The sequence below is a fragment of the Schistocerca americana genome, chromosome X (assembly GCF_021461395.2).
Source record: "Schistocerca americana isolate TAMUIC-IGC-003095 chromosome X, iqSchAmer2.1, whole genome shotgun sequence".
Taxonomy (NCBI): Eukaryota; Metazoa; Arthropoda; class Insecta; order Orthoptera; family Acrididae; genus Schistocerca; species Schistocerca americana.
In genome coordinates this window covers 502,186,836-502,197,164 of record NC_060130.1, presented here as the reverse complement: position 1 = coordinate 502,197,164, position 10,329 = coordinate 502,186,836, and the positions used below count along the sequence as shown (strand labels likewise).

The window sequence follows — 10,329 nt, the reverse complement described above, 5'->3', positions numbered from 1 at the left end:
TGCACGAACAGTTTGAGGACATTTGCAGCAGCATGGCTGGCTCTGAGCACTATGGGACTCAACTGCTGAGGTCATTAGTCCCCTAGAACTTAGAACTAGTTAAACCTAACTAACCTAAGGACATTACAAACATCCATGTCCGAGGCAGGATTCGAACCTGCGACCGTAGCGGTCTTGCGGTTCCAGACTGCAGCGCCTTTAACCGCACGGCCACTTCGGCCGGCTGCAGCAGCATGGACTATCAGCTCGGAAACCATCATTTGTGGGGATTTCAATGTTGATTCCCTGAAAGAGTGTAATAGGAAGAATGACCTTGTAGTATTACTTAGTTCTTTCTATTTGAGCTCCGTCATTGATTTTCCTACTCGGATAACAAAGAACAGCAGGACATTGATAGATAACTTTTTTATAGACCAAGATGAGTTTAAGGACATAAATGCTTATCCTATTGAGAATGGTCTTTCAGATCATGGTGCACAGCTAGTTACAGTACATGACATAGCTCCATGCAGTATATCAAATCAGAATTTCAAAGCAGTGCGTTCAATTAACAATATAAGTATTGCAAACTTTAGGGAAAGCCTACAGCAGCTAGACTGGGATGAAGTGTATAAGGAACCCGATGCAAACTTGAAATATAACTTATTTCACGATACATTTTTAAGGGTATTTGAAAATTGTTTTCCCAAGAAAATAGTTAAACATAATTCCACGAAAACATATAAAAAACCTTGGCTAACTAAAGGAATAAGAATATCTTGCAACCGTAAAAGAGAACTGTATTTAACAGCAAAAGGGGGTACTGACCCCGAAATTGTTCAATATTATAAAAACTACTGTCCGGTACTAAGAAAAGTTATTAAAAAGTCCAGAAGCATGTGTATCATGTCTGAGATCAGTAACTCTGATAATAAAATTAAAGCAATTTGGAATATTATTGAAAGGGAAACAGGGCAACCAAGAGCACAGGAAGACGTTAGTGCCATAAAACTGAATGACAAGTGTACTAACAAACAATCAGAAATTGAAAATATTTTCAATAATCATTTTTTAAGTGTTGTGGAGAAAATAGGATCTAGATCTTCACTAGAAGAGGCAAGGCTAGTAATAGAAGAGACCATACCTGTGCAGTTTGAAACAACTGTATTTCCACCAACTTCTCCCTTTGAAATCAGTAAAATAATAAACTCTCTGAAAAGTAAAAGCTCTTACGGAATTGATGGCACTTCCAGCAAGGTACTTAAAGCTTGTTCCCCGCAGATAAGTAGCATTCTCAGCCACGTATCTAATAGCTCTTTGGAGGAGGGTGTTTTCCCCGATAGACTGAAATATGCCATTGTAAAACCATTGCATAAAAAGGCGGATACGTTGGATGTCAACAACGTCTGAGTTCAGCTACGTATGCTATTAGGGTTATTGCAAATTTTGGTGATAAGAATCTCAGTAAATTAGCTTACTATGCCTACTTTCATTCTCTTCTGACAGCTCTATCAAAAATTTTTGAGAAAGTAATGTATTCAAGAGTAGCCTCCCATATTTGTAAAAACAAAGTAGTAACAAAATGTCAGTTTGGTTTTCAGAAAGGCTTTTCAACAGAAAATGCTATATACGCTTTCACTGACCAAATATTAAATGCTCTGAATAACCGGACATCACACATTGGTATATTTTGTGATCTCTCAATGGCCTTTGACTGTGTAAATCATGGAATTCTTTTAGATAAGCTACATCATTACGGCTTGAGGGGGGCAGTGTGCAAATGGTTTAATTCATACTTAACTGGAAGAATGCAGAAAGTTGAAATAAGTGGTTCATGTAATGTTAAAACAACAGCTGATTCCTCAAACTTGGGAGCTATCAAGTACGGGGTCCCACAGGGTTCGGTCTTAGGTCCTTTACTGATCTTGATATACATTAATGACTTACCATTCCACATTGATGAAGATGCAAAGTTAGTTCTTTTTGCTGATGATACAGGTATAGTAATAACATCCAAAAACAAAGAACTAAGTGATGTAATTGTACATGATGTTTTTCACAAAATTATTTAGTGGTTCTCAGCAAACGGACTCTCTTTAAATTTTGATAAATCACGGTATATACAGTTTCGTACAGTAAATGGCTCAACTCCAGTAATAAATATAGACTTTGAACAGAATTCTGTAGCTAAGGTAGAATTTTCAGAATTTTTAGGTGTGTCCATTGATGAGAGGTTAAACTGGAAGCAACACATTGATGGTCTGCTGAAACGTCTGAGTTCAGCTACGTATTCTATTAGGGTTATTGCAAATTTTGGTGATAAGAATCTCAGTACATTAGCTTACTATGCCTACTTTCATTCACTGCTTTCGTAAGGCATCATATTCTGGGGTAATTCACCGTTGAGTAGAAAAGTATTCATTGCTCAAAAACGTGTAATCAGAATAATTGCTGGAGCCCATCCACTGTCATCCTGCAGACATCTATTTGAGGATCTAGGGATCCTCACAGTAACCTCACAGTATATATATTCACTTATGAAATTTGTTGTAAATAATCCAACCCAGTTCAAAAGTAATATCAGTATGCATAGCTATAACACCAGGAGAAAGGATGAACTTCACTATGCAGGGTTAAATCTGACTTTCGCACAGAAAGGGGTAAATTATGCTGCCACAAAAGCCTTTGGTCACCTACCAAACAGCATCAAAAGCCTGACAGATAGCCAACCAACATTTAAAAATAAATTAAAAGAATTTCTAGATGACAACTCCTACTCATTGGCTGAATTTTTAGATATAAATTAAGGAAAGAAAAACTTCCAACTTTAACATTAGTGTCATGCAATATTTTGTGTAATGTAATATCTTGTACAGACATCTTGTATTAACCTGACACGTTCCACATCATTACTAAGTGTCGTATTCATGATCTATGGAACAAGAATTAATCTAATCTAATCTAATCTAATGCATGGCTGCGGTTACGCTTGACGCTGCATAACAGACAGGAGCGCCTGCGATGGTGTACTCAACGACGAACCTGGGTGCACGAATGGCAAAACGTCATTTTTTCCGATGAATCCAGGTTCTGTTTACAGCATCATGATGGTCCCATCCGTGTTTGGCGACATCGCGGTGAACGCACATTGGAAGCGTGTATTCGTCATCGCCATACTGGCGTATCACCCGGTGTGATGGTATGGGATGCCATTGGTTCCACGTCTCGGTCACCTCTTGTTCGCATTGACGTCACTTTGAACAGTGGACGTTACATTTCAGATGGGTTACGACCCGTGGCTCTACCCTTCATTCGATCCCTGCGAAACTCTACATTTCAGCAGGATAATGCACGACCGCATGTTGCAGGTCCTGTACGGGCCTTTCTGGATACAGAAAATGTTCGACTGCTGCTCTGGCCAGCACATTGTCCAGATCTCTCCCCAATTGAAAACATCTGGTCAATGGTGGGCGAGCAACTGGCTCGTCACAATACGCCAGTCACTACTCTTGGTGAATTGTGGTATCGTGTTGAAGCTGCATGGGTAGCTGTACCTGTACACGCCATCCAAGATCTGTTTGACTCAATGCCCAGGGGTATCAAGGCCATTATTACGGCCAGAGGTGGTTGTTCTAGGTACTGATTTCTCAGTATCTATGCACCCAAATTGCGTGAAAATGTAGTCACATACTAGTTATAGTATAATATATTTGTCCAATGAATACCCGTTTATCACGTGCATTTCTTTTTGGTGCAGCAATTTTAATGGCCAGTTGTGTATCTAGCGACCATCATGAATCGCGGTGACGTCAGCGTAAATATTGTCTTTGAATAAAAGCGCCATTTCTGTTCGTCTAATTGTGTATTTCTTTCAGTTATCTCCTGTACAGTACTGTACTGTAGTAGTTCTTTCTACGCACGGTCCAAGTTTCATCGAGCTATATTACTTAGCGGGACACATCACGCGAAATTTTTTTTCGTCGTTGCCGGCCGGGGTGGCCGAGCGGTTCTGGGCGCTACAGTCTGGAACCGCGCGACCGCTACGGTCGCAGGTTCGAATCCTGCTTCGGGCATGGATGTGTGTGATGTGCTTAGGTTAGTTAGGTTTAACTAGTTCTAAGTTCTAGGGGACTGATGACCTCAGAAGTTAAGTCCCATAGTGCTCAGAGCCATTTGAACCATTTTACTTTCGTCGTTAAATTTTGCACACCATTGTAAGTTAACGGTTCACCTGCTTATCATCATCGTCGCGTCACTTACTGTTGTTAACTTCTACCCTGTTTGAGTACTGAAATAAAAATACTGATATTTTGAGATATAGTGCTGAACGTAATGTCCATTTGTGAAACGTCGTTATTCGAGTTTCGATTCTCTTTTTTTTTTTTTTTTTTTTTTTAACTAAAGAAAATATCAAAGTGCATGCTCCAGTTGTTGGAGCAAATATTGCAAGATTTTCTAACTACAAGCATGTGTTGTCTGACAACAGATGTTCACTCACTTTCGATGACGTCTGCATGCTGCAATAGGTCTATGATGGCTATACTTCCATTCTCGTACAGCTTTAAAATTGAGGTTTCTTAAGGAAAAACATAAACTAAACTAAACTCCTCCTGAACAGGCCATGAAGGCCCAACGGCACCGACCGGTCACCGTGTCATCCACAGACCACAGGCGTCACTGGATGCGGACATTGAGGGGCTTGTGGTCGACACACCACTCTCCCGGCCGTATGTCAGTTTCCGAGACCGGAAATCAAGTAGCTCCTCAGTTTGCCTCACAAGGGCTGACTGTACCCCGCTTGCCAACAGCGCTCGGCAGACCGGATGGTCACCCATCCAAGTGCTAGCCCACCCCGACAGCGCTTAACTTCGGTGATCTGACGGGAACCGGTGTTACCACTGCGGCAAGGCCGTTGGCAAGAAGAACATAGTAATTTTAAATTAGTAATTCGTTTTATAATTTCAGTCCAACCACCTATAAAGTTTTTCACTAATCTCTTTCATTTAAGCCGCGCGGGATTAGCCGAACCGTCTCAACCGCTGCAGTCATGGACTGTGCGGCTGGTCCCGGCGGAGGTTCGAGTCCTCCTTCGGGCATGGGTGTGTGTGTGTGTGTGTTTGTCCTTAGGGTAATTTAGGTTAAGTAGTGTGTAAGCTTAGGGACTGATGACCTTAGCAGTTAAGTCCCATAAGATCTCACACACATTTGAACCTCTTTCGTTTAACAACTCACATTACACGTACTGAATAGAATTTTTATTTAGTCTTGTCTGATAATTTTTAAGGTATTATAAGTCATTAAAATACGAGCCCTTCGGTTACTGATTTTTTTTGTATTCATAAACTAAATGAGCTCTCAGTAGGGTTAAATGCACGCCCTGCTCCCTGCCTTTGTTGCGGGCGCCCATCCGACTAGGTGATAACCCGACATCGCTGCACTGAATTTCGCCCGACAGACAACCGTGACACCTAGGACACTGGACTCACGTTTGAGAAGACGGTGGCTTAAATCCCCATCCAGGTTTCCAGATTTGGATATCTTGTGGTTTCCCTAAATATCTTCATGCAAATTATGGGATGGTTCCTTTGTAACGGATACAGCCATTTGCATCCACATCCTTCCGCAAAGCGAGCAGATGCTCCGTTTCTAAAGATATTGTTTTCGACTGGACGTTACGCCCTAATCTTCCTTTCTCCCTTCGAGAACAACAAGGGGAGCGTACAATCCAAACGGTCTTCTTCCATTGGTGTTGCATGCATAATATTCCGTCATGGTGTGGAAGGTTCAAATGGCTCTGAGCACTATGGGACTTAACATCCATGGTCATCAGTCCCATAGAACTTAGAACTACTTAAACCTAACTAACCTAAGGACAACACAGAACACCCAGTCATCACGAGGCAGAGAAACATGGTGGGGAAGATCTTACGGCTACTGTCAGTGGCATTTGTGATTACACTACCAGGAGAGGTAACTGATAAGTTCAATTAAACCATTTTAGGTTATCATGTTAATTCAGTAAGACAGGAAATGTCCCTTAGAGGGTATTGTGTCTTTGATGCTGGTAACAACCTCACTCACATGGCCGTTATGCCAGGTTTGATTCCCCGACATGACCAGATTTGAATATTATCCACTCAATTCGTTTTGCGTTGAAAAATAACAGAGGGCCCTACACCCTCCAACAGAAACTCTCAAGTAAGTTGGACAGCTTCTTTACCAGGAACAGACCTGTTCACTGCCATTCAGTATTTGCACTGAGGTGGCAAAGTCATGGGATAGTGATATGCACATTTACAGAAAGCGATAGTATCGCGTACACAAGGGATAAAAAGACAGTGCATTGGCGGAGCTGTCATTTGTTCTCTGGTGATTTATGTGAAAATGTTTCCAGCGTGATTATAGCCGCACTACGCGTATTAACAGACTTTGAACGCGAAATGGTAGGTGGAGCTAGACTCACAGGACACTCCATTTCGGAAATCGTTAAGGAGTTCAATATTCCAAGACCCACAGTGTCAAGAGTGTGCCGAGAATACCAAATTTCAGGCATTATCTCTCACCATGGACGACGCAGGGGCCGACGTCCTTCACGTGATGACCGAGAGTAGCGCCGTTTGCGTAGCGTTGTAAGTGCTAATAGACCAGCAATGCTGCGTAAATAATCGCACATTGTACCAAAATTTGGCCTTAACGGGCTATTTCAGCATACGACCGACACGAGTGCCTTTGCTAACAGCTCGACATCGCCTGCAGCGTTACTCGTGGGCTCATGACAATATTGGTTGGACCCTAGGCGACTCGAAAACCGTGGCCTGGTCAGATGAGTCCAGATTTCAGCTGGTAAGAGCTGATGGTGCGTTTTGAGTGTGGCGCAGACTCCATGACGCCATGGACCCAATTTGTCTACAAGGCACTGTGCAAAGCTGATGGTGGCGCAAATGGTTCAAATGGCTCTGAGCACTATGGGACTTAACTTCTCAGGTCATCAGTCCCCTAGAACTTAGAACTACTTAAACCTAAGGACATCACTCACATCTATGCCCGAGGTAGGATTCGAACCTGCGACCGTAGTGGTCTCGCGGTTCCAGACTGAAGCGTCTAAAACCGCTCGGCCACACCGGCCGGCGCTGATGGTGGCTCCATAATGGTGTAAGCTGTGTTTATATGGAATGGACTGGGTCTTCTAGTCCAAATGAACCGACCACTGACTCTAAATGGTAACTTTTGGCTACTGGGACCCATTACGATGGAATTCTTATGCCGCGCGGGATTATCCGAGCGGTCTCAACCGCTGCAGTCATGGACTGTGCGGCTGGTCCCGGCGGAGGTTCGAGTCCTCCCTCGGGCATGAGTGTGTGTGTTTGTCCTTAGGATAATTGAGGTTAAGTAGTGTGTAAGCTTAGAGACTGATGATCTTAGCAGTTAAGTCCCATAAGATTTCACACACATTTGAATTTTTTTAATTCTTATGGATGACAATGCGCCATGTCACCAGGCAGCAGTTGCTTGGGATTTGTTTGAAGAACTTTCTGGAAAGTTCAAGCGAATGGTTTGGCCATCCAGATCGCTTGACATGAACCCCACCAAATATTTACGGGACATAATCGAGAGGTCAGTTCATGCACAAAATCCTGCTCCGGTTACACTTTCGCAGCTGTGGGCGGTTATAGAGGCAGCATTGCTCAATATTTCTGCATGGTACATGGAACGACATGTTGAGACCATGTCACGTCGAGTTGCTGCAATACACAAGGAAAAAGGAGGTCCAACACGATATTAGGAGGTATCCGAGACGTTTGTCAACTCATTGTATCTGCTCGATACCCAAGAAAAATCAGCTCGCCCGAATGGCTGCGCGCGTTAGAACGCCGCTTCCGGGATCTAGTAAGAGCAATGTATATCTTTGTTTTTTATTTATAATAATATACAGTACAGTCTCCAACCATTTTTACATATTCACAAACCTCTTTACCTTTTATCCTTACATGTACACTTCCATAACAATTATTCTTACTTTTATTAAGCATATATAGGACCAAGGGAGAGGTTGAGGTATAATAGGATCTTCCAAAACCTTCATTAGTTACTTGACCGAAATGGTAGGTACAGTAAGCTATAACATCTTCCGAATCTTATACGCTCAGCGTATCAACGACGGATGCCCTTGTGCCGACCGGCCTGGATGTGGATTTTTAGGCGGTTTCCCACATCCGGGAAGGTGTATACTGTGTTTTTCGAAAGTGATCAAACAATTTCGTTTGTGTACCTGCAAGGCGGGAGGAAGAAAGGAAAGATTAAATAAAGTAGGTGATGGTGTGTTTGTGCCTGTTGGTAGTATTTTATCTTGTAGTGAAGTTGAAATAGATAGTTCCTGCGAATTACTATGGGTAGAGGTTATACTCAACAGCCGTACCAAAATAATAATGGGCTCCTTCTACCGACCCCCGACTCAGATGATATAATAGCTGAACGGTTCAAAGAAAACTTGAATCTCATTACAAATAAGTACACCACGCATATAGTTATAATTGGTGGAGACTTCAATCTACCCTCGATTTGTTGGCGAAAATACATGTTCAAAGCCGGTGGTAGACAGAAAACATCTTCCGAAATTGTAATAAATGCTTTCTCTGAGAATTACTTTGAACAATTAGTTCATGAGCCCACACGAATTGTAAATGGTTACGAAAACACACTTGACCTCTTAGCCACAAATAATCCTGATCTAATAGAGGGCATCATGACAGATACAGGGATTAGTGAACACAAGGTCATTGTAGAGAGGCTCAAAACCATATCAACCAAAACCACTAAAAATAAACGCAAAATATATCTCTTTAAAACAGCAGATAAAAATTCGCTTGATGACTTCCTAAGAAGGAGTCTCCATTCCTTCCAAGCTAATTATGTAAGTGTAGACCAGATGTGGCTCAAATTCAAAGATACAGTATCGACAGCAGTAGACAGATTCATACCGCATAAGTTAGTAAGAGACGGGACTGATCCACCATGGTACACAAAACGACGTCAGAGCACTGTTGCAGAAGCAACGAAAAAAGTATGCCAAATTCAGAAGAACGCAAAACCCCCAAGGCTGGCTAACTATCACGGAAGCTCGAAATTTAGTGCGGTCATCAGTGCGAGATGCTTTTAATAGTTTCCACAATGAAACATTGTCTCAAAGTATAGTAGAAAACCCAAAGAGTTTCTGGTCGTATGTAAAGTACATCAGTGGCAAAAAACAGTCAATACCGTCACTGCGCGATAGCGATGGAAATGTTACCGATGATGGTACCACTAAAGCAGAGTTACTAAATACAGTTTTCCGTAATTCCTTCACGAATGAAGGTGGAAGTAAACATTGCAGATTTCGAAACCAGAACAGCTGTTAGTATGAGTGACATAAAAGTAGATATCTTAGGTGTTGCGAAACAACTCAAATCACTTAAGAAAGGGAAGTCTTCCGGTCGAGATGGTATACCAATTAGGTTCCTTTCAGAGTATGCAGACACAATAGCGCCTTTCTTACAATCATTTTCAACCGCTCACTTGCCGAAAGATCTGTTCCTGAAGACTGGAAAGTAGCACAGGTCACACCAATATTTAAGAAAGGAAATAGGAGTTACGCATTCAATTACAGACTCATATCACTGACCTCAATTTGCAGTATGATTTCGGAGCATATACTCTGCTCGAACATTATGAATCACCTTTAAGAAAATGACTTATTGATACATAACCAAAACGGATTCAGAAAATATCGTTCTTGTGCAACACAGATAGCTCTTTATTCCCATGAAGTAATGAGTGCTGTCGACAAGGGATCTCAGATCCATTCCATATTCCTAGATTTCCAGAAGGCCTTTGATTCCTTTCCTCACAAGCGACTATTAATCAAATTGCGTGCATATGGAGTATCGTCTTAGTTGTGTGACTGGATTCGTGATTTCCTCTCAGAGAGGTCACAGTTCGTAGTGACAGACGGTAAATCATCGAGTAGAACAGAAGTGATATCTGGCGTTCCGCAAGGTAATGTCATAGGCCCTCTGCTGTTCCTGATTTACATAAATGATCTAGGTGATAATCTGAGCATCCCTCTTAGATTGTTTGCAGATGATGCTGCAGTTTACCGTCTAGTAAATTCATCAGACGGTCAATTTCATTTACAAAATGACCTATAGAGAATTTCTGTATGGTGCGAAAAGGCGGCAATTAGCACTAAACAGCCCGCATCTCGTGGTCGTGCGGTAGCGTTCTCGCTTCCGACGCCCAGGTTCCCGGGTTCGATTCCCGGCGGGGTCAGGGATTTTCTCTGCCTCGTGATGGCTGGGTGTTGTGTGCTGTCCT

At 42.2% G+C, this 10,329-nt stretch overlaps 1 pseudogene; it reads right to left on the bottom strand.

Annotated features, from left to right (window-relative positions):
- Window positions 1-4,778: 4,778 nt before the first annotated feature.
- LOC124557125 lies at window positions 4,779-4,896 on the bottom strand (annotated as a pseudogene).
- Between the last annotated feature and the right edge of the window lie 5,433 nt (window positions 4,897-10,329).